General features: G+C 37.7%; 1 protein-coding gene and 1 long non-coding RNA gene across 2 annotated transcripts in view; one reads left to right on the top strand and one right to left on the bottom strand.

Annotated features, from left to right (window-relative positions):
* The first annotated feature begins 15,783 nt into the window (after positions 1-15,783).
* Positions 15,784-22,706, top strand: LOC119788676. The gene is made up of 3 exons (XR_005281501.1): positions 15,784-15,997; positions 19,392-19,573; positions 21,461-22,706. It is a non-coding gene; the product is annotated as an uncharacterized LOC119788676 (long non-coding RNA).
* epb41l2 (erythrocyte membrane protein band 4.1 like 2) overlaps positions 21,844-25,105 on the bottom strand; it is a 57,239-nt gene continuing 53,977 nt past the window's right edge. Inside the window, exon 24 of the mRNA XM_038293242.1 lies at positions 21,844-24,639. The gene's annotated coding sequence lies outside the window, so the exon portion shown is untranslated. The remainder of the gene's footprint in view (positions 24,640-25,105) is intronic.

The raw sequence follows: 25,105 nt of genomic DNA, 5'->3' as shown, positions 1-25,105 counted from the left end.
TGTTAAAAGGTTGATCTTAGCATTTAGATAAAAATAACTGCTACACAGGTGTATCATGGTAGAGCTGTACATTAATGAGTGTTTTAAGAAGAAATAAAAGGAAGTAGGTCTATTCTATAGATGAATTTCTGCACACATGTGGTCTAAAGTAGCAGGAGACAAAAAGACACAAACACACACCAATCTACTCTTTCTGTGTAAACCTGCTTCTCTATGTTTCCCTTTCCTGCCTCCAGTCTGCTTCTGTGCCAGCCTGCATTAAAGTGCAGCACTCTCAAATGTCAAAGGGACTAAGATTTAATTACAGGCCATCTTTTTAAGCCTCCAACTTCCACCTCTTTGAAGGAACTTTATATTTGTAGGTGTACATAAAGCTTTCAAGCAAAAAAAAAAAACCTTTATCCCTCCTTCACCTCTCCTGCTTGTGTTTGTCCTCTCCCACATAAAGGGACGGCAGAGTGTGATTACGCGCTGTCAGAAAACCTTAGCAAAACCTTTGAGTCACAGCCATCCTTGATCCAGCTTATCGTTTGCAGCAGACCGACTGCATTAAAAAGAAAAATGTTGGATGAAGTCCAATGTTGGGGCCTGAATGTGGCTTTGAATGGTGTCTCCTCTGCAGCTGTTACCTGTGGAAGGCATTTAGCTATCTTGAAATGTAACAGCTAAAGATGTACCTATTGCTTTAGAAAGTGGACTCAAATGGAAATCAAAACTTCACTATCACTCTTAGATACTTTTATGGAAGAAGAGTAGACTGAGGAGGGAATGAAAAATGTTATAGTCTGTGTAAAAGGTCTCTAATTAGCAATTACAATCCGTTCTGCATTTATAGAACCCTATAAAAGATCCTTACACCTTGTAATTAATGTAAATTGTAGCATTGCAAGTGTAGGTGTTCAGCCCCATTTACTCTAATTCTCCTGAATGCCTTTTAGTGGTACCTTACGCATTCAGAAGTAAAAAAACTAGTGCAGACTTGCGTCTAATCTGATCTCTGCATCAATACAGCAGCTCTGTGAAAGCCTCAGAAGTTGGCTAAAGATCTAAACCGCTCACAAAGAAATCAGTTCATGAGCTGAAATTTAAAAGTGTGTATAATTAAAAACAAGGGAGAAAATCAAGACAAACGAGGTAGAAAATGAGATCAGAGCCAAAGCCAAGAGATGAAGGGATCCTGGAGGAGCTGCAAAGATTCATGGCTCAGGTGGGAGAATCCATCCACAGTACAACTGTTAGTTCTGCACTCAACAGCAGTATCATAGCACAAAGGTAAACATGGATTATTAATAATGTCCAAAGAGAATAAATAGTGAGATAATGCAAAAATAAGTAAAGAAAAAAAAAACAGACTTTACTTCCTTAATGAAAAACATTCCTAGAATGGCTAATTATAAACGTCTATTGTACACTTTAATACATTTTGTTGTATATATATATATATATATATTTATATACGTATATATATATATATCTAAGAACAGATCACAGCAATCTCCCAGAACAAGAACCAGTAACTGTTACAACGGCAGATGTCCAAGAAAGAGCGGCAGGTATGAAGAGCTGGACAGCACCAGGCCCTGACATGATCCACACCTACTGGCTGAAAAAACTAACCGCACTTCATGCACGCCTCGCAGCACAAATGAACCAACTGCTGATGGATGGGACCCACCCAGAATGGTTAACCCAATGACGGACGATCCTGATTATGAAGGATCCGCAGAAGGGAACAACCCCATCCAACTACCGGCCAATAACTTGCCTATGTAACACATGGAAGCTCCTGTCAGGCATCATAGCGGCTAAGATGAATAGGCACATGGCTCAATACATGCACCCTTCCCAGAAGGGAATAGGCAGCAACACCAAAGGAGCCAAGCACCAGCTAGTGGATAGAGCAGTCACTCGAGACTGTAAGACCAGGCAGACAAATCTGTGCACTGCCTGGATTGACTATAAGAAAGCCTATGACTCAATGCCACATACATGGATACTGGAATGCCTGGAAATGTACAAGATCAACAGGACTCTAATAGCCTTCATCAAGAACTCAATGAAGCTGTGGAAAACAAGTCTGGAAGCCAATGCAAAGCCAATTGCACAAGTCACCATCAAGTGCGGCATATACCAGGGTGATGCACTATCCCCGCTGCTGTTCTGCATAGGCCTGAACCCCCTCAGCCAGATCATCACAAAGACTGGCTAGGGATACCAATTCCGAAGCGGAACAATCATCAGTCACCTCCTCTACATGGATGACATCAAGCTGTATGCCAGGAGTGAGCGAGACATCGACTCACTGATCCACACTACCAGGATCTACAGCAACGACATTGGGATGTCATTCGGACTGGACAAGTGCGGTCGCATGGTCTCAAAGAGAGGAAAGATGATCAGAACCAAGGGGGTTGAACTACCAGAAGGCCACATTACAGATGTTCAGGACAGCTACAAATACCTTGGGGTGCCACAGGCTAACGGAAACCACGAGGAGATGGCAAGAAAGACTGCCACAGCTAAATACCTACAAAGAGTAAGGCAGGTCCTGAAAAGTCAGCTGAATGGGAAAAACAAGATCCAAGCCATCAACACATATGCCCTACCAGTCATCAGATACCCCGCTGGTATAATAAACTGGCCAAAGGAGGAGATAGAGGCTACTGACATCAAGACGAGAAAGCTCCTCTCAATGCATGGAGGGTTCCACCCCAAATCCAGCACTCTGAGACTGTACACCAAGCGTAGCGAGGGAGGCCGAGGGCTAGTGAGTGTCAAGACCACTGTCCAGGATGAAACAACTAAGATCCAGGAGTACATCAGAAAGATGGCCCCCAAAGACAAATGGCTTGGTGAGTACCTCAGGCAGGAGAAAACCGAAAGTGAGGACAAGAAAGAGGAAGGAGAACCATCATGGAGGGACAAGCCGCTGCACGGCGTATACCACACACAAATAGAAGAAGTGGCTGATATCAAAAAATCCTACCAGTGGCTGGAAAAGGCCGGACTGAAGGACAGCACAGAGGCACTAATCATGGCGGCACAAGAACAGGCACTCAGTACAAGATCAATAGAGGCCGGGGTCTACCACACCAGACAAGACCCCTGATGCAGACTGTGCAAAGATGCCTCTGAAACAATACAGCACATAACAGCAGGGTGTAAAATGCAGGCAGGAAGTGCATACATGGAACGCCACAACCAGGTAGCTGTCATAGTGTACAGGAACATCTGCCATGAGTATGGGCTGGAAGTCCCAAGGTCAAAATGGAAGACACCTCCTAAGGTAGTTGAGAATGACCGAGCTAAGATCCTATGGGACTTCAAGGTCCAGACTGACAAACAGGTGATGGCTAACCAACCAGACATCGTGTTGATCGACAAACAGCAGAAGAAGGCAGTAATGATAGATGTGGCAATCCCAAGCGACAGCAACATCAAGAAGAAAGAACACGAGAAGCTTGAGAAATACCAAGGGCTGAAGGAGGAGCTAGAAAAGACGTGGAAAGTAAGAGCAGCAGTGGTGCCAGTGGTAATTGGAGCACTGGGGGCTGTGACCCCCAAACTGGGAGAGTGGCTACAGCAGATTCCAGGTAAAACATCAGAGGTCTCTGTCCAGAAGAGCGCAGTCCTAGGAACAGCTAAGATACTGCGCAGAACCCTCAAACTCCCAGGCCTCTGGTAGAGGATCCGAGCTTGAGGATGACACATACCACCCCACGAGGGGTGAGAAAACAGTTTATATATATATATATATATATATATGTATGTATATATATATATATATATATATGTATGTATATATATATATATATATATATATGTATGTATATATATATATATATATATATATATATATATATATATATATATATATATATATATATATATATATATATATATATATATATATATATATATATATATATATAAGCAGTAGTACAGGTGTTTCATAGCAGATGGTTATAGCCACAGAGACAAAGGACACATTGCCAGTGAGAGAGGAAAAACAAACTGAATCAGTGCTGCCAGCTTATACACTGTTCTATGAAACACGCCAATTCCATTATGCCGAGATGGAGATGCTTGATAAACAAACCGACAATTTATACAAAATGATTGCAGGGGATATGTTAACTATCTGTGTGCTTTGGTGATTATTATTATGCAGCTTTTTTTTTTTCCAAAAACACTCCCAGCTTTCACAATAAACACAGCAGCCACAATAAAAGTAATATAATAGAGGTTAACCCTTTGAGGCCAAGTTTATTATATTTGATGCATGAGTTTTTAAAACTTTTGCATCATCAGGGTGATATTTATTTTCCTTAAAACCTTGACTTACACAGTGAGATGCATATAGTGAACAGAAAATGTGTAAAATATTATACAGAAATTCTTTATCGAAATTGATTCAAATAAATTATCTAATTTAACTTATTCAAAACGAATTCTTTTTATTTTATTTGCCAGAAAGTTAATTGGCAACTCTAATAAAAAAAGAAAAACAGAATTTTCTGTCAATTATTTCATGGTCCAAGCTTTAAAGGGTTTTTTTTTTTTCATCCAACCCCATATCTGTAGCCATCCAACAACTTGCATAAACTGGAATATTTTTTGCTGGATATTTAATCGTTTTCACCAGATTTTTTTTATATTTATTTTTTTGTTTAAGGGTAGAATACCTGCCACGGGCTGGCACAGACCCTGATCTACTGAGATCCTAAATGATATTAAAGGAATAACATTTATCTTGTGTTCTGCTGTAAAGGCAAACAGCCTAAATGGACTGCACCTGCTATTTCAATCAATTAACCGACCCAAAAATCTGTGACACTGCTTAGTAAATCAGCTTTGCATTTGAAATATAGTTTGTAAATTTTTATACACGCAAAACATTTTAGTAGATCAGACCCATTTTGTATACATTTCCAACAGGCTCATAGTGGCCCAGTTCAAGTGTTAAATGTTAGGCTGCTTTATCCAGTTTCGATCATTGTTTTGTATGAACATTTCATCAAGTTTTTAAAAAGAGCCACTTGCGGCTGAATAAATAAAGCTTTGATTTTTTTTTTTATTTACAACAAGAACGTTAGTCTGGCACTATAACTTTGCTCCCATGTAATTTGCAGTTTTAGGCAATTTGACCACTTTAAAAACATAAATGCCTCTACATAGCATGATGCACCATTTTTGGCTCTTGAGGCATGTAAATTGACTTTGGGGGCTAAATTTAGCTTGCAGTCCTTCAGTTTGACAGATGTTTAAGAATAAATATGTTTTAATTATCATTTAAATCAAAGTTTAAGAATTATCTGAAGTCTATCCTCTTTGTGTAATGCATAATTATCTATGCCAGCAGAGTAAACCATTATGCTATCGCCAATGCATTTAAAAGCTGGTTCACTCTTAACAAATAATTTCTTATTATTACTGTCGAATAGCTCAATAATGTCTCCTATTATTACAAAACATATCTCCAGAAGACATTGAGACTGTCTCTGTGGGCAGCTGGAAATTTCAGTCAAAGCTAAAGTTGCTAAACGTGCAGCAGGGCCTTCCTCCTTGCTGTCTTTCTTTTCTTTTAATCTGCGCAGGTTAAAATTTAAAAAACATGAACCTATAAACACATTTTGATTATTTCTGAATCGTTATTTACTTGCTATATTTTATTATTGCAAATCTGGCTGTACCTTCCATGATTTTATTCGAATAGAAATATAGGCAATAGATCCATTGGACCATTTTCTACACAGGCTCATTATGTTAACATTTTAGAAAACATATTTAGTGCACATCATAGTTAAAATTTCATATGTGTTACTCATGTTGAACTGAGATTAATAAAAGCTAGTTGAGTACCAGAGATGTGCAGCTGAAATGTGCAGGGGGCTAAAAAGGCTCCTCAGTCTCATCTTCAAGGTAAACAGAGCTCTGACAGCCTGGTTACGATGCAGGTTGTGCGTATAAATTTAATAAAGAATGCTACTGGCCACTCTTATGTAATCGATCTTCGACTGTGGTGCTAAATTGCTGCTATAGTAACAAGTATAACTCGGTGCAAAGCTCTTCCCTCACTCAGGCTTCCTATGTTTCATTATTTGCTGTCACAGCTTTTGGTCTTGGCTACACCTAGAGTATATAAAAGAATAAAAAATTTTAACTATCCTGTCTCATCTTCATCCATTCAGCCACATGTTTCTCATCCCCAGTGGTTCTCCTTTGTCATTGCTCGCTCTCATATCCACCCACCAAGTCTCTTTAACCTCTCATCCTCATCAGCCTCCCTCGCTGTCTGGTCCTCTCTTACCTTCACTCTCCTCCTTCCTGGTTGATTAATAATTTCCAACACCATGTCTGTTTCATGCCAACTGTCAGAACAACAGATTGAATCAGCCAGAGTTACACTGTGATTTTTTTCCCCCACACCATTTTTTTAATATTTCTCTGCCTTGATTATTTTCTCTCCTTCTGTCTCACACTTCCACCCACCAGCCCTCCTTGCTGTCTGTCTTGCCATTAATCTCTGCAGCAGCTCTTATGTTAGGGAATACACTCTTACAGCTGATTAGTATTAAAACTAATTAAGCTTTGAGAAATTTGCCCCCTTATACCCCTCATAAACTATGAGACCAATCACCTTGTGCAGGCTAATTATTGTTTTATTCTAATTGTTGTTATCCTCTATCTAACCTTTCCAGCAAACCTTTGCAGCACTGCTAATAGTGCAGTAGCGAGTACCATGTAGGTGTTGTATGAAAGCACAAATGAGAGCAAAAAACGGACCAAGGAGCAATAATTCAAACACATTTAGTCAATGCTCAGGTAAAGACTTAGCACTTTTGATTGTTGTGAAACTTGCTATTTTATAAAATATAGTCTCCAATACATTTATATTCATGTTCTGCTTTCCAAACAAAGAACGGATTTTTAAACATGGATCAGAAATTAGCTATCGAGTTGAAGACATGGTTTTAAAATCTTAATGTGGATAAATTTTGTTGGTGAGATGATGCTAAAGAATTTTGAGGTAGTTATCTGCCTTTATTATTCAATACTTGGTGAAATTCTCCTGTAGCTGACCCTCAGGTTGATGCTGCCACCCCCGTGCTTGAATATTGGGGCATTCAAGCGCGTGGATGGAAAATAGCAAAGTTGCATCTTTACTTCTTCAAATACATTGTCGTTACTGAGGCCAAACAGATCAATCTTTTTCTTTTCTAAGCATGAAGGGTTCCAAAAAAGTTAAGAAACAATCCACTGGATTCCCATCCAGGAAGCTTTTTCAATTCAAAATGTTCCTGGATGGGAAGCAAAACATCTTCAAACTCGCGAACAAAGTCCAGTGGGTTTTTTTTTTTACTTTTTTGGAATGACTATGACCTGGATGACTGAGAATCTTCACCAACATAAGCATCAAGGGCTTTTCCCCAAAGGTGTTTGGCTTGTCTGTATGGTTAGCTGGTCATTTGAACAGGGCTGGGTACTGTTAAACTGGCTTCAACATTGACTATGGTGCTGGTGTTCCACCAGTTTATGAAAGGTTTAAATCTTCCCTCTTTCTGAGATGTCCCTGGAAATTCCAACCAGTTTCCTTTCATCTTAAGGCAACGGTTTGGATCTGATGGATAAAACCTGGACAGTTTTGGGTAATCCAAAAGAAAAATGATCCCAATCTATCTTTTTTTAAATTTATTTACATGAATTAAAAACGAAACATTTATCTTTAAGCCACACTAAAACATTGTATGCTCTGCTAAAAAAAAGTGTTGTCCATGATGAGAAACTAATTGGTTAATAAAGAACCTTTATATTTTTTTATAAAAGTGTTCAAATATACAGTAAAAAATATGCAAGAAACTTGATGTTGCCACAAAAAATAAATAGTTTCTCTGTAGCTTCTAACAAAAGGAAAAAAAATCTAACCACATCAATTTAGATGTATGCATTTCAGATTGTATGTATTTTTTTATTTCTGGATGAAAGCAAATCTACAATTATTTTCAGAAATTTTAGTCGCCCAGGGAGGTAGAGAGGGAGGCTTCTAGTGAGAATCTAAAACTGGTATCTGAGCCACTTCAGCAGACTCCTCTCGATGTGGTGAAGCAGCAGCTCTACAATGGGCCTCTTTCAGATGGCCATAAGCTCTACACCCTTTTCCTAAGGTAGTACTCAGCTACCCTGATCTGGTTCGTTTGGTCATCTTCCAGATTTCATGACCGTAGGTGAGGGCTGGAACGTAGACTGACCAGTAAATCCAGAGCTGCACCTTTTGGCTCCTTCATATCCATATAACTACATCCAAATCATAACTACATATTTTGTTTCCCAGCTCCATTGCCTCTCATTTACCCTCAGCATCCAGAGATACTTGAATTCTTTAACTTGAGGCAAGAACTGCCTCCCCAACATAATCAGGGCGAGCTACAGGAGACAGCTGTAGGTGATGATTTTCAATAGGCAAATAGGAGAGGTGGAATCTGCTGGTCACCAAACCGGACAACGTCTAATACTTGGATGTGCCTAGACACCTGTCTGAAAAGGTTATGAATAGGATCGGTGAAAATGTGCACGTAGAATGGGTCGAACATACTTCAGCTGCACAGAGATCAGGCTCCCCAGCTGCGTACTCTTTGAATTAACAAAGCTCCACCGATGGTACATGGACACATGCATAGTATTCTGTCAGTCATGACTCATCAATGTTCTATTATATGCATGCTCTGTCTGTATGTAAATGTCACACGTCTGGTAGGTAAGGTTTAAATCTCTCTATTTTTTAAACTCTCGGTTACTATGGAGATGAGCATCATTGGCGACCCATGACAAAACTTAGCTAAAAAGGCCAAGAGGTTGCTATGACAACTGGAAGCAAACAAGAAAAGGAGGGAGGGGTAAAGTTGGAGAGGGTCTCCTCCAGCATTTCTACAAACATAATCAGGAAAGCACAAACACAGGAAAAACAAGCAAAGAAATAGGAAAAGAGATTCATGTAAATGTGTTAAAATACATTTACACTTTTTCATTCCTTGTCACTCTCTATCACCATCATCCTGAAGGCATTCCCCTCAGCATGTGCACGCTCTCACACTATGACACAGTCGCATGGTGACAGCCTGCCTGGTGCTAGTAGAAAATTGTCAAAGGAATATTAATTGAGTAATGTGTAGCTTAGAGGTATAGCTTGTCATATCAGAAAACAGTTCTCTCACCGTGCAAAAATAAATAATTACTTAAAATTCTGGTGCAAAATCCTTGTTTTGTAGCTGTGTGTGGTGGCTAAAGGCTGATTAAACGGCACACATCGAATGTTGCTTGCATCTGGTTGAGAACCAGTTTGGCTGGTATGCTTCTGCACTGTTGGTCCAGAACAGCAGTTTCCCACCAAAGTGCGAGGGGGAGCCTATTCGAGAACTCGCGAGACCTTTGGCGGATGGTTATGAGAACTTTGTTTTGGCAGAGACCTTGGCATCTTTATATAATTTGTCTGAGGCATCGTACAAGTATTTGTACTTCCGAACCTCCTCGATTAACCTTTCGACGTAGTTGTCCATTGCAGTTGTTGCTCCGTTTTTAAAAATGGCGCACCCTGTCACCGAATCGAGAAGGACTACCACACAGACAGCCAGAAAGGCATACCAAGGACCAATTAAAGCTGCTTTTTGCCTTTCCGCTTGAGGTCTGTGCGGGTTTGTGACCGTCCAACGCATAGTCAGGATTTTTTTTTTAGGTGCACAACAACGCTTGCAGAACCTCTGCGAGGGGGGGGGGTCGCTATGCTTCAGAAGCATAAATTGGCTTTTAGACTTCGAAACTAGGTTGTCTGCGTAATGAACGCAGAGACGTCCCTGTCCCCTCTGCAGACACTCTGGTGCACCTCTCCCAAATTGTAGATGACCGCAGACAGCGCAGCAGACAGAAGGCCTCTGATTTGTCAAATCTACATCTGCTCTACACTATCCATAATTCCTGTTTGGTACCTTACCTTTTTTTGCTTGTATGACTGCAATTGCGGAAAACAACTTGTTAAGTTGGACCAGCTAAAAGAGCAAGGTGCATGAGAATGCTGGGACCCTTTTTCCACCTGGATCCCCGCTCTTTTTCGCCCTCACGTCCCTCCATTGTCGGACAAACTTGCCCCCACTTCCTCACCGCCTCAGCCGGATCTAGACCCACAGCTAGTTCGTGATTGTCCTTATTGCGCTGTGGCGTGGAATATAACATAGCGCAGACCACACTTCAAAATTGAGCATAAATCAAAAATGTCTGCATCAAGCTCACTGCGACACACTGCTGTGGGGAGTATAAACATCCCTTTAGACATAAATTTGTTCTTGGTGAGCCTCTCCTTTAACCAAGCCTATTTTTTACACTTTAAAATAAACAAAGTTTATATCAAATCAGCCTTTTTATCTTGTGCTAACTTGCTTTGGTCTAAAGAAGGACTAATACTAAGAAAGCACAAAAAAAATCTCTTGTTTTGTTTTTACAAATTAAGTAACAACTTTTTTATTTCATTTTTTGTTGAATGTCTGTTTAGAATTAGCGGTTGGAGGGGGAGCAAATGACATTATTGCTTTTTTGTGTAGTTAAGTGTCTTCCAATCTATGTTGCCCTAGGCTGAGAAACATGTAAAACAAAACAAGCCTGGTTACTTTACTTTGTCCATATGCTCATGTGATCTAACTTGTGTTTAGTATAGAGTTTGTTTATATGGGAAACCAGAGGCTTTTTGGCAGCCTTTATTCCCAGCAGCACGTCTATTAACGAACGTCTGACAAGCCCCCTGTTAGCTGTATTTGTGCTGCACTAATTGGAAGTTAAAAGACTCAGAAAAGGGACTCCACATGTCAACATTAACTCCGAGGGGCCGCATTGGCGCTTGTTAGAGAAAACCTAGTAATTGTCTGTCACAGATGTCCAATGAAATGCCTTCAAACTAACAACCTTTGCTGCTTTAAAAATAAATTGGATCAGGAAAAGACAAGCTGATAAATTCAGTTAAACGAGACACAAACTGGGAAGCTCATGAAGACGACAAAATCACCCTGGAAAGAGAACATACCTAATTAGTTGAGAGATGTAAAAAGCCATCAGTCATATATACACATTACTTGAACAATGATACAGAAGATATATGTTGTATTTTAAACATCCAAAAAAGCAGAGAATCAACCCAAGCTGTACATGAAGAGCAACTTCTTAATGTATGAAAGATGACAGTTTACAACAGGAAGCAGAAGTGTTTCAGTTCCAGTAAGACATGGATCAAACAGCTCTCTTTATTAAACCACTGCAGATTCAGACCAGATCCATAATTTGCTTTTACTGGAATAAGTACTGAAAAAGTAGTAATGTCCAAAACTAGCCACATTTCTTTTGCACTATATAGTTTAACGTAAATGGCAAACTTTTTGTAACATTTCTGAGAGACTTTAAGCATTACAACCATTTAAGAAGGGGAGACATTAGTGAGCAAGCTTCTTGTTTATTTTCCAACACTGTGGTTCTTAATCCAAAAGGTGAAACCCTTAAAAAAAAAAATATTCTTACAAGATTAGATGTGGTCACATCAGAGGAGAGCTGTTGCAATATTCACCTGTGAGCTGAGCATAGAACTAACATGAACCTCAGGCCAAGAGACCTGGTTGGTTCCATGATCGTTTGTGCAACAATAGCCAGACCCCATTAAGGCTTCCTGATTATTTTAAAAATGTAATGACCCAGTATAGAGGGACCCAGCATGCATACTAGACAGACAGTGGAATAACTTCAAAAGCATTTATTTAAAACTGGCAGATCTCAGTAGCAGCAGCTAGGACGTCTGAGGCAAGAAACTCTGGAGAGAGGAAACACAGGTTAGTGACTATGTAAATCTAACTGAGGAAGATTATGGACGTGAGTCGCTAACCTGGTTTACAAGTTCATTCCATACTCAGAGAACGAGTTAGGATACAGCCAGTAGGCTGCCAACAAAATGCTGCGGGCGCTGCCTAGAAGCTCCCAGAGAACATGCAGGAGTCCGAAGTCAGGTCAGGCAAACAGATCACAACAGGAACAGGCAAGCTTAGTGGTTAAGAGGCAGAGCAGGACATATGAAACACTAAAGTAGGAAACATTCTCTTCACTGGCACTTGAGAACCAGAAAAATCTGGCCCTGATGACAGAATGCAAGCGGCTTAAATAGAGGCAGGAGCAGGTGAAGCAGATGACAGGTAATGAGAAACCGGGCAGAATTGGACAGATGATTGAAATTAGTAATTAGGCCACTCATCAGTGCCAAGATCCTGACAAAAAAGGTGATTTTCCAGTCTGAGAATATAACAAGTTTAAGTTTCTCAAAAACCTTAAACTCCTCCTTTAAATTGTTCTATAAAATATTATAGCATAATTCATGTCAGTTATCATCGCCCTCACTAATATATTTCCATTATCTGCTTCCTTGTGGTTTTTATAAGTGTGATTAAATTTTACAAGGCAGTCTCTTCCATAAAAAGGCATTTATTGAACAATTGAGAAAGAAAACTCATAAAACCGCTTTAAAACTTTGAATTGTTTAAATCTGGAGGAGCTGAAAGCTTTGTCTCTCTTATAAACCCAAGTAAACCTAATAAAGCTAAGAATGGTGATTTATCAGACAACGGAGAAACACAGAAACAGAAAATGCCTAAACCTAATTAATTCAAGAGAGAAACAGAGAAATAAGGATCTATTCATGGAGAGAGATGTGTGTGAACTTTCAGAATTGTCTCTGGTGAAGAACAAACAGACACACCTCTTATAATAAGCTTAATATCTCTTGATCACACAAAAGGCGATCAATGTAATTGATTCTCAGGATGCCATCACTCAATCAGTCTGCATGGCTCGCTGACCAGCGCTAACTCCTGTGACTTCTATAACCTTTTACCCTGCTTCCCTACTGTGAGAGGGGGCAACGAGCGAGGACAATCACTGATTGCATCTGAGCAGGAAATAAATACATCTCCCTTTACAAGGTTTGTGCAAAGGTTGTTCTCTGTAATCACTTTAGAGTCCACTCAGTGGTGAATTCAGAGCTTCTGCTTGGAAGTTTAGGAGCTCAGAAAGAAAATGCTTAATAAAACATCTGGTGGAGTTATTTCAGATGGGGCTGCATTTTGATAGGACTATTAAGGAGTTTTTTTCCCCCTATTAGTTAAGAGGATGGCTGGTGGGAAACAAATTAAAGATAAAGCTGTTCACACTTACACAGAATGAATGCCTTTTTATTTGTACACAGATGGTAAGAGACTTAGAAAGGTCATTTAACCAAAGAAAAAAAAATCTTTCTAAATTCCTTGAATTTGACCTCCAGATACAAAGACTTTCACATGCCTGCACAACACCACTGATGATTAAACTGCAAAGGAACAGAGGGGTGATTTTATAAGAAAAGTCGGTTCATACTTACAATTTAAACTTCTGAAGGTACTTTAAATACAAATTTATTACATACTGTTCAATAAATGATAAGTGTTTTGAATTAAGAGTAATTTCATTTGAATGTGCTTTACTGGAGGCATCCATGCTTGTCAAAGAACACTACTGTCACCTACCGGTTTGTGACGTCACGGTACGGTATCAGCTGTTGATCAAGTCCCAGTGCTGTATCTGGTGTTCGTCACAATGTGCTATTATCTAAGCCATCTTGAAAACATTCTCCTTTGAAATGTTGGCTACATATTACGTATTTTTTCTCTGGTCAGAAGTTTGATGGCAAATCCTCCATCCTTAAAGTTGTCAATCCAACGACGAACCCGAGGAGGACCATGAATCGGAAAGATTAAAATGTTTTTTCACCTCTACCCGATGTATTACAACATCCAATTGCCATGCACGTGGGCATTGTCAGTTTAACTATAACTCTCGCGAAGTTCAATGGTTAAGTCCTCTTGAAATCTTAAATAATTGTTGTTGGTTGCATATGTAGTTTCCATTGATTTTGCTTGTAAAGCGGGGACCTTTGGGTTACCGCAACAAAAGGTCACTGCCGGAAGATGTCAGGAGTGAGGTGTTACTATATTTGGGCAAGTTTTAGGTATAGATAATGATCATTGATCATTCTTTGCTGGCCAGACTTCTTATTTAAAAAGCTGTTTACATCTTTAACAAAACATCCAAGTTGTTTATTCAACAATTCATCAAATTCAACTCTTCAAAAATGTGTAAAAACCTGGTTGCATAAATACACACTTTTTTAACATACTATTAAAGCCTCTTTTGATGCCGTTAAACTATTAGCATCAGTTGTTATTAATCTGGTAAAATGAGGTTCAACTGTCCATGTCTTATATTTTAGTTCTAACTGTTCACCATAGTTTTTCAGATACCTGTTTATATGTATCTACTGTTGGTATTATTTAAATATACTGTGCTGATTTAAAGGTGATATAAGATACAAGATGGAGGCTTGGAGCAACACTGAAGAAGCTGAATGAATTTCCAGCCAATAATGACTTTGCTCTATAAATGACAAAACCCTGTCATATAAAGTTATTATGTGATTAACTGGTTAACAAGAAATAAAAACATTGAGTGATCAAATACTCATCATAGTAATTAACACAACAGTGAATTTAATTTTATGATGCCTGGTACAAATACATGAATACGTTTACATTATTGGTTGTTAAAGGCCACATCTTCATAACCATCAAAAAATTATATTAGATTACATAAAAAAAAAAAATACTGTATTGATCCATAAGGGAAATTCAATGTTGTAACTCTTATCGTTTTTATTTTTATTTTGTAGAAGACTTTGATAGCCTTAGGTAGGAACAAAACCCCCACAGAGAAGCATGTGGGAGGCAGCATCATGCTACGGTTGGAAGTGGATTTATGTATAGTTTCACCTTACAGTAAGTTTTCACTGAAAAACCTTCAGACGTCTGCTGGAAATCTTAAATGAAAGAGGAATTTATTTATTTTTAGGATCATGCATGATTGCAGCCATCTTTATAACCACAGTGACAAAGGGAAGGACTTACCAGAAAATTAAATATTGTAGAAAATATGGTGCGTTACCTGAGACTGTTAATTAAGACTTCTTTTTCCATTTGATAAATCTAGATAACACTTGCAGGGGAGATGGTAAAAAATAGAAAAATCAAATGTAGGACAGAAGAGAGAGTTGAAACTGAACCGAATGTTACTTTTAAAAACATTAGCAGATCTGTCCAGACCCATAACTGGGCAGCAAAGTTATAGAAAAGATAAAAGGGAATTCCACCTAAAAAACCTACACAGTTATTGGGAATGAAGTAAATATATGAAGATGTTCTCCGGCGTAGCACTAAAATAACCATAGATAAAATATCCTTAATTTAAAAAACAAATTAAATCCAAGGCAAAACTTTCTGTTCTTTTCTGATTAGAAAGGGAAGCAATGACTTTGTTTGAAAAAAAAAAAAAAAAAAGATAGTAGGAAAATCTAAAGAAACGTAAGGAGCTGAGATAAACTGGAAATCTTTTCAGAAAGAGGAGAGAGGCGGCCTGAAAAAGCAGTGCTTGTGTTGTTGAGCATTTTATGAGTCAGCGAGTACAAAGTTCTAAGGTTCAATGATCAAAGCATTACTCAGACACATCTGCACACATTCACTCAGAGGGATAAACATAAACAAAATGCAGAACTCCTTTCAAATGCGGCTGTTTTGGAGGACACTGGAACTCGGAGTAATGCTGCACAGTATCGCCATGTTACAACACACACACACACAAAGGGCTAATCTTCTTACTAATCACAAGGTTTGACTGTTAAAACAGAACAAAGTTCACACTGACAACAGTGGCAGAGTAGAAAACAGTAACAGATACGTTGAAAAAGGAAATCAGAGCAACAATGTGCTTTTCTCTTTTTAAAAACATTTCCTCTCACCTTCTAAAAGCAGTCAGACTTTAAAATTTCACTCAGGGATAATTATTTACATCTGGAAGGAGAACTTAAACATCTACATATTGATGGATCCTGAAAACTGTGAGTTAAAACCTCCTAAAATAAGACTGTTTTAGTGCCTGCTTTGTTGTTTGAGGACACAGGAAGGTCTGTTCAGTTCCCTCCTCTGTTTTTCTATCGCCGTTGGCTTTTGTCACCAGACGTCAGTGGGTGAAACACAGACTAATTTCACGGCAGTTTGCTTCAGGAACAAGAGTGTAATTTAAATTCAGACTATAAGTGCTCTTTCACATGCAGGCTGTAATTTAAACAGGTTGAAAATACCTACCAAGAGCATGAATCTGTGCCACTTCAGCCAGTCTAAATCATACATGTGGGTGGTTATTGTACATTAACGTAAATTTCAGACACTGTGAAGATCAGTGGAGAAGTTTTGGGATTCATGTGAAAATCATGATTATACAGCTTAAAGCGGTTGTATTATGATTTAAACCTACCTACAAGGTGGGTGTAAAATGAGTTTTTATAGCAAATGAAACATAAATTGTTTGGATGATGTTAAAAATAGACAAAAAGGATAAAACATGGAAGAAAAAAAAAATCCAACCAGTAACTAAATCAAACAGTTTTATATAATTATGGAAAAGCAACCGTCTTTAGAAAGAAAAACACTAGAGATGCATTAGAAAACAGAAATGATTCATACTTCTAACAACATAAGAAATTAACATATGAACAAGACAATATAAATAACTTTAACTAAAAGCAAAAACTAAACATGTTCATCTTTAGCTTGCTTCTAATAGAATAAGCAGTCATTGGCTGAGAATATGAATCTAAAATCCTTTCTATGCACAGCAGAGTGATCATTGGCTCACTGGCTGCAGGATGGTCCAAAGCATCATCCTTCCTCCACTGTGCTCGGCAGTAAGCATGAGGCGCTGGTTTCCTGCAATGGGGTCAAACATCATATGACCAAAGAAGATTGTTCCAGAAACCGTACGTCATTTAGATGCTAATCAAAGCTAATTAAGCTAATTTTTTTCCAGCTAAGTCAGAAAGGCTTCAACCTGACATCTCTTCCAAATTTGACGTACATGTTTACTCTTTATCTATCTGTCTAGTCATAAACTTTAATATTCTAGGATGCTAAATGAGGAAGAGGAGTCTGAGATGAAGCTGTTTTGGTTTGATTGATTGATAGACTTTATTGATCTCACAGTGGAGAAATTCACTTGTAAGACTTGCTCAAAAGAAGGAAAAGGTGCATGAGATATATACAATGCATCCACATATATATATACAGTATACAGCAGCTGAAGTCCCTTATTTAACTGGTTATTGCATAGGGTATTAAATGGGTATTTATATAAATAGGTTTATATATATATATATATATATATATATATATATATATATATATAGTTATTGCACTAGGTATTAAATATAAATAGGTTATTGCATAGGGTATTAAATAGGTATTTATAAGTTAATAATTTATATAAAAAGCTGTTAATTGAGAAATCAGTATTTGGACTTTTCATTTTACATGGCAGAATGATGAACTTCAAATTATTTAACAAAAAATATAACCTTTCTTCAACTAACAAACATTTCTTGAGGCCAAATCAAATAAATCAGTCTTAATTTCCTGCTGGTTACCCTATAGAACAATTCTATGACTGGTTTCAAGAGCGTTGATTTTATATTCTAAAAATGTTACAATACATGAGTTTTTCATGTTTTTGTTCATTTTTAGGTCCGATTTAAATCATCCTAAAACCTGCTGAAGATCATCTTACTTTAATCATGTTTAGATGAAGCTGATTATCCTGGAGAAAATGTCCTTCAGTTTTATTACCACATCAATGCGCTGCTGGTTCCTTTATACACCTCCTGAGGATATTTCATCAATAAGTCATCTCTTTTAACAGTTGGAGCATATTTGTAGCTGATAAAACAGCTTAGTTAGTCCCTATCATAGGAAGACAGCTTTATAGTAGCTGTGCAATGGTACTCTAAGAGGTTCTCTATGATCAAAGCAGCTCCCTTCAGTTCAAACAGCTTCTTTGAGCGGTTTGGTCTTTTTGAACGCAGCACATTAACCAAAGAAGCTAAGCCTGGGAAAACACTAGGTTTTTATTTTAAGTAAATAATCTAATTTCCACACACTCTATTCACATAGTTACAGAAAGCCACAGCCCTTTTAAAGCTGTAGGTTTCTTTTACAACATGATTGCATCTTTTGCAGCAGGAGTGTGAGCAGGGTGTGTTTCAAGAGGAGCCATGTTGTTTTATGTTAACCCAAAACAGGTGTTTTTACAAACCAGGATGGTCTCCCAGCTAGTCAGGTTAGTTGCTGCGCATCCGCCCACTGAATTTAGCTTGGGGCTGTGGTGACAGATGGGATGGAAATGAAGCCAGTACATTCCTGTTCAAGAACATTGGAAATGTGAGACTCATGCAAACAAGAAAAAAAAACATAAATAAAACATGTGAGCATCTGTAAATGAGCTTCAAACGGTAGACTTGAAATATAAAAAAGGTAAAAAGTACATCTTTCAGGACGCTTCACATCATTTATATGGAGAAGAAAAAAAAATTTAAATCTAAGATTTTGTTTTTCTGAAACTGAATATAATAAAACTAAGTAGATAAATATCGTCTCATGCAAGAAAAACCAAATACCCAATTAAGCCATGTTGCTTTTAAAGCTGACATCCTGTTTATACTGTTTGCATAAGGTGCTGCTAATTAAATGCATTGTAGAAATCATTAGCAGGATCTGTGACCTCCTGTACAAACGGACATTTTGCTTTTCTGCAATATTTAGTTGGAAAAGTAACACAGAGGTTGGGTTTTACAGACTCTGCTGCATATTTTAATGAGCTGATGGTTAATCTAACCATCTCCAGCAGATTAATTAGCCTAAAGAGCTTATCTATCTGCTTAGGCTCCTTTTCAGTCCATTTTACTCCAGTACAAAATTATGAGCCAACTTTGTCCTCAGTGTAGGAGGACTTTCAGTGTAGTCTGAACATTAAAAAAGTAATAATATTTCCTTTTTCCATCCTTATCAAGAATAGAAAAAATAGTGAAATCAAATTCCAAACTTTTCCAAACCTTTCCAGGGTACATTGGAACACAGAGAATGGGTTCATTCAACGAGGCACAGAATCTGACGTTTAAGATGTAATAAATGCAGATTATCAGTTAACTGTGGTAATAAAGACATGGTTAGCAACAGATTTTTTATTTTATTTTAAATGATGACATGCTTGAACAGTAAGAGGGAAAAAAGCCCAGATATAAGCATTTCTTTTTGGCCCTAATACCGGTACTAGGTTTTTATACATCGCATCAAACATATGTCAAATTGGATGTGTTATTATGCAAATATGTCCTAATGAAGCAAAATGCCTTAAGTTTAATTATGTCACATCAGCCCTGACATTGTCTCCTTTTTTTTTTCCAGAACAAGCATGGAGGTGCTGAGTGGCCCCTGGGCTGATCTGGCCCTTTTCCTGCGACAGACTGTCACAAACACAGACACAGACAGCTTTCTTCCTCTCTGGCTCTTTGGATTGTTTCTATTCCTGTCAGTCTGCCTACTGCTGCTGCAGCTAATTATCTTCTTCAGCTGGAAACTCAGACAAGGTGGGCACGATTTTAGCTTTTCATTTCAGGTTAGCCAGATTACTCACATTGTTATATTTATCATGAAGGAATGTAACTAAACAGGCAATGCAGCAGACTGCCCTCAGGTTCAGATAAACTTACTTTTATGTTTAAAAGGGGAGCAGTCGATGACAAGAATGAGCAGAAATGATTTGCTACCATCTAAACACTCACACACGCTGCAAACACCAGGCAAGGGATTGTTTATACCTCTAGATTTGTTGGGTTTGACACGACTACTCATATTGCCTGTGGCTACAGAGAAATATTTTTGTGGCCTGAGTAAGCTACATCCTGGCAAAAAAAAAAAAAAAAAGGGCAAAGATTGGATCCCGGGGAAATAATAACTTGGATGTCAGCAAAATGACATTTTGAGATTAATCTAAATGTACTCAGTTTAACCGCGTGACTGAGATAACTACACATCTGTGATGCAGGAGGGTTAATTTTATATATCTGAGCCAATCAGAGTAAAGGATGAGAGAGAGGAGCTGAAGGTGTTTAAAAATCCCTAAGGTTAGTTTTCTTTTGTTTTCTGCTGAATTAACCTGTGCCCCTTTATTCTCTAAGCTGACATAAAAAAGTCGGATGCATCCAATCAGACACATCCTATAAATAAACCAATATGTCAGCCTTGAACTTCTGATCCTGCTTTTCAGGGTTTTATGGAAAACATGGTCAGTTATATAAGCAGATATTATCATAACTAAAAATGAGGAAAAAATATTCTTTTTTAAAGATTTCTAGATTAAACCAGCTAGAATCAGCCAATACATTAGCCATTATTAGAAATAAATCTCATCTGCTGTTTAAGCGGGAAGCATTTATAATCAGTTATGGCTGCTCAATCCTTGTTTATAGGCATTCAGTGATAATTAAATGTGGCTGTCATGTCGCATTTTATTATTAGCTAAACATCCACTCATTTGTGCTTTAAATAAAGTTTATTTTGTGCTTCATATGATCAGATAAGCTATAAATATAGAAATGTACACACAGGTTGGCTATCTTTTTGGTAAAGCAGAGGCACTAGTAAACTGTGCCATGAAGAGGTGCAAAATTTAATTTACATTTGATAAAAAAATATTTCTTTTCTACAGTAGGGCCCAGTCTAGATAACAGCCCCATGGGTCAAAAAAGGAATCAAGCTGTAGGCTTCCCCAAATGCAGCCATGCTGAGAGACATGATAAAAAAGTAGCAAAACACCACCTGGACCTTTTCCATTTATGAAAAGTCAGAATAACAAAAGAAAAAAAACAGCACACAATTTCTTCCTGCTGACACAAGCAGATTTGGTTAAAAAATGTTATTCTGTGAAAATCACATTCAGATGTTGATAGAGTATTTACCAATTTCAAATCGAAAATTTCAACAAAAGTAGTACGAAGAATTAGAAATCAAAAGGAAAAAAAAAATTGGAAATCAACACAGAAAACATGGAGGAGTCTTAATGAATGCTTATGACTGCTGTCATTTCAATCTGAAAAACTCACACGAAGAGAAAAGACGATTAGAAGAAGAGTATTGATACAATAACTTTGTCTTTGGCGCTCAGACCTCGGCAGGAAACATAGCACTGAATTTTGATAGATGTGCTTGAACAGAGCAAAGAATAGGGTTGTCCCCCTACACAATGTGTAAATTATTAACTAAAAGAATGTTCTTTGTCCCACCAGTAATAGATTTAATTCTAGTCATAACCGCCCAAACAAGACCAGCAAAAGTGATTTTTGTTTAAGTCATGATGATGAGCAGTATTCTTAAAAGCCTAGTGCTACAAAGCATTGGGCAAATACCTTCTTGTACTTTTTGCACTCTCTTTATAATCATTTCTAACCTCTTAATTGTGGTTTTCTTTTCCCCAGCTGAGGCGGATCTGTCCCAGTTTGAGCCGAACCAAAGTGCCATCCACAGGCAGAGGCACAGAAATGCCAGCCTGACCAAGAGAAGTTCTGGATTACTTCCTGATACCTGACAGGGATTAATTAAACTGATGGACAAATCTCTAACATACAGCTGGGTGGACGGATCTGGAAATATTAAGGGACACTCTGATCTCCTGGCACCTAAAAAAAAATTAAATGAGAAGCTTTTGTTTTTAGAAATACCAGGCAACCTCTAATAATAATAATTTAAAAAATGAGCAGTATACGTTGCACGGGGTTCCATGTTCTCATCTTTCATACATCAGCTTCCTTCATTTGCATCTGATTATTAATAAAATAAATGCATGGAAAACAAACACACGTTTGTAGAGTATAACAATCGTTTATTTGAACAGTGTTACACAGGGGCAAGAAGTGACTGCATGTGGAAACAACACGATTATGCAGCTAGACAAAATGACCTACCAGTGATGTAAACAGGAAGCAAGAGGTGGCTGGTTCATTTCTCCAAAATGGGCTTCTTTAGAAAAGTGTTTTAGATATTTGCTTGTTTTTTTCCTTCTGGCGAGGCAGATATAAAATTGTGCTATCATTGTAAATAAAGCCTGAGATTTAAGCGTGAAGAATACAGAGTTTTAAATATACTGTTAAAATCCATTAAAATGTCTTTTTTAAAATCAAAATGAAAAGTAGAATGAATATTTTATTAAAGCTGCAAACATTTTGGAAAAGTTAACCTGACAGCCCCAAAGCTCCTGTGATTGGTTGAAAGAGCCCAGAACCCCAAACAGGAAAGAGGTGGTAAAAAAACAAAACAGACATTGATCTTTAGTGGGTTTTCTTCATCGTCAACGACATACACAGTGGCAATAATACAAATAATCAGGAAGGTGGAGCAACAGATCCCACCGTCCCAGTTGAAAAAACTGTGAAAGACTCTACAAATACAGCTGATGCGGCAATATGGATTCATTTAATGAGATTAAATTAACAGCTTCCGAAGCTGCCAGAAGATTTTTATTCTTTTTTTTATATTTTTTTGTTTGTTTTACAAGAGGAATAGAAGTTAAAACTCCTCCCCCACATGGAATGTCTTTTAGCTGCATAGTAGAAGTAGGACCTGTGTTTAGAAAGCCTTGTCTTCACTAGACCGGCTTTACTTTCCAGACTGGATCATTATGGAAAACCTGTGCTATTTCAAATTAAAATAATTTCAATAAAGTTATGTGGAATGTGCGATTTTTTTTTATTTTATGAATCCATTTAAAAACATAAAAACATGTATTTTCTTTAAGCTTCTAACAGTAGAAAAGGAGTGATTTGGTGAAATTCTGCAACATGTAAATGCATAATGATCTACGCAGAGGTAGGGCACTAAGATGCTTACCTTTAAGCTGTTTTACCTCTCTAGCATTTTATGCAGCAATAATCTTTTAGAAAAACACATCTGAATAGAGCAGAAACTGTTGCACTAAAACAGCTACAACAAATCCGCTGTTAAAGTTAGATGATTAGAGCTGGGCTTTTAATCTTCTACCTAAAGTAGTCAACACAGCAGCAGCATCCTACCCTAGACTGGCAGATAAAAAGCGTGAAGCATGCTGAATTTAATCGTATCGTCTTAACGGTTGCTGCACATAGTGGGATGTGAGAAGCAGCTGGGATTAAGTGGAGAAGGACTACGACTAGAAACAGATTAGCAGTAAAAGTGAGCGCATAGAAGTTATTAATCTGAGTCTGGGACAGAATGAGCTTCAAGTTGCTTCATTTTGGTACCTTTGCTGCTCCCTAGCGTGAACCTCATTGTGAATGATTTAGTTGAAATGTAATCATGCATAAAGGTATTATGCTCAGAAAACACGGCAGATATGTGCTGGAACATGCACAGAGTAAGGCTAACTTGTATCAGTGCTCCAATTGGTTTTTATTCACGAGGTATTTGTTGGCTCTCTCCCAATTGTCATCCAGTTTACCAGGCGTCTCTCCCAATAAAATATCAGTTAAATCTCCCATGTTGCCCTGGGGCCCAATAGGAATAGTTAGTGTTGACGAAGGAGGAGACCCAAGGAGTCGCCAAGTTACTAGAAAGCTGCTCTTATTATTGTCATCTTCATTTTTTTTTCCTTTTTTAGTTTCGTACAAGAGATGTATCAACCCGCATCTAAGTCTGTTTATTTTCAGTTCAAATTCATCTTCAGCGTAAAGGAAAAATAATAATTAAAAAAAAGATTGCAAAATTTATCCCAATCTGTTTTTGTAGTTTAGGTAGTTTTACATTTCATTTATCGTCATCAAACGTGAGTAAAAAAAAAAGAAGAAAAGTAAGCTGAACTGAAGATGAATTGACTCATCAGCTGGTAACAAGAGGAATGTGGATGAATAGCTACATTTACAACAAAAACAAAAACTAAATCAAATCCAAAACCCTGGATGATTTACTGCCATATGCAGCTCACAGCTCCCTCCCTTTAGTAGTTAATAAAAAGAAAGTTTTATATTTTTTTATGTGAAATAGCTTTAGTCTACTGAGTGCTTAACATGTAAAAAACCAAAGAAAGAACAGGTTTGTTTCTCTCTTCTTCAAACCAGATTCATGAGTTACTTTTATTTGCATTTACGCTGATTCTTTAAGGGGGAAATGGGATCTGTAGTTTAATAAAAAGCTAATTTTTAAAGGAATCCATTAAAAAATCGTCATTTTCTATCAAAATAATCTGGATGAAGGTTATTTCAATCTGAAGTTATTCACTTTGTTTTACCTTAATGAAATTTACAGATATTATAATAGAGACAGATTCATGACCCTCATGTGTTGGTTCGATATCTGCAACACATGACAGACACTATATTCTCTCGCTTATTGCAAAACAGGTAAAGCTACAGCTCCGATATAAAATAATAGAAGGTAAAAATGTTAAGCTAACAAAGTGGTTCTTTTTGTTCCTGCAGAGAGTGAGGATATTTTTTCTCCTTTAGCAATAAGGGGTTGAAATGCACCAAAACAAATGTCTTAAAGACCATCCAGAATGAGAGCGGCATCCTCTGCCCCCCTCGGCTGAAACTCCTCCTTCTCACTCCCTTTGGCAGTCCAGGTTGGTCGTTGTAGAGCGATGAAGATGATGTTGGAAGAAGGAAGAGTCACTGCTGGTCTTTCAGTTCTGTAAGGCAGATTGAGGACAATCAGCCTGCAGCTCTGTGGTGGTCAGATAAATACCGGATCTTTTCTTCGAACACACACAGATCTCCTCTGTCATTCCACCTTAACTTACTAAGCACTGGTAAAAAAAAAAAACTGTAAAAAGTGCTTTTATTGCAGCAGCAGAAGCTCTGGCTGCCTTCATAGTCACATTTTAACTCTAAATGGAAGGAAAAAATGTCCACTTTTCGGGAAACAGAAAATGTTTCAAACCTAAAATAAAATAAATATCAATTACTATATGCATATTTAGTCAACATAATTCTACATAATAAATAGAGGCCATTAACATACCAACTGCTTTGTAGATATTCTTCTAAAAACAAACACAAATCCATTAAAATCAGCGTATTTCACTTAAGCAGCTAAGTAACATTAAATGCCATTGGAATAAACATTATAGCCAATTAAATAAGATAAATAAATGG

The sequence above is a fragment of the Cyprinodon tularosa genome, unplaced genomic scaffold (genome assembly GCF_016077235.1).
Source record: "Cyprinodon tularosa strain WSP-4 unplaced genomic scaffold, ASM1607723v1 ctg323, whole genome shotgun sequence".
NCBI classification, from domain to species: Eukaryota; Metazoa; Chordata; class Actinopteri; order Cyprinodontiformes; family Cyprinodontidae; genus Cyprinodon; species Cyprinodon tularosa.
The sequence above is the reverse complement of the archived record's forward strand: the minus strand, read 5'-3'. Positions and strand labels throughout refer to the sequence as shown.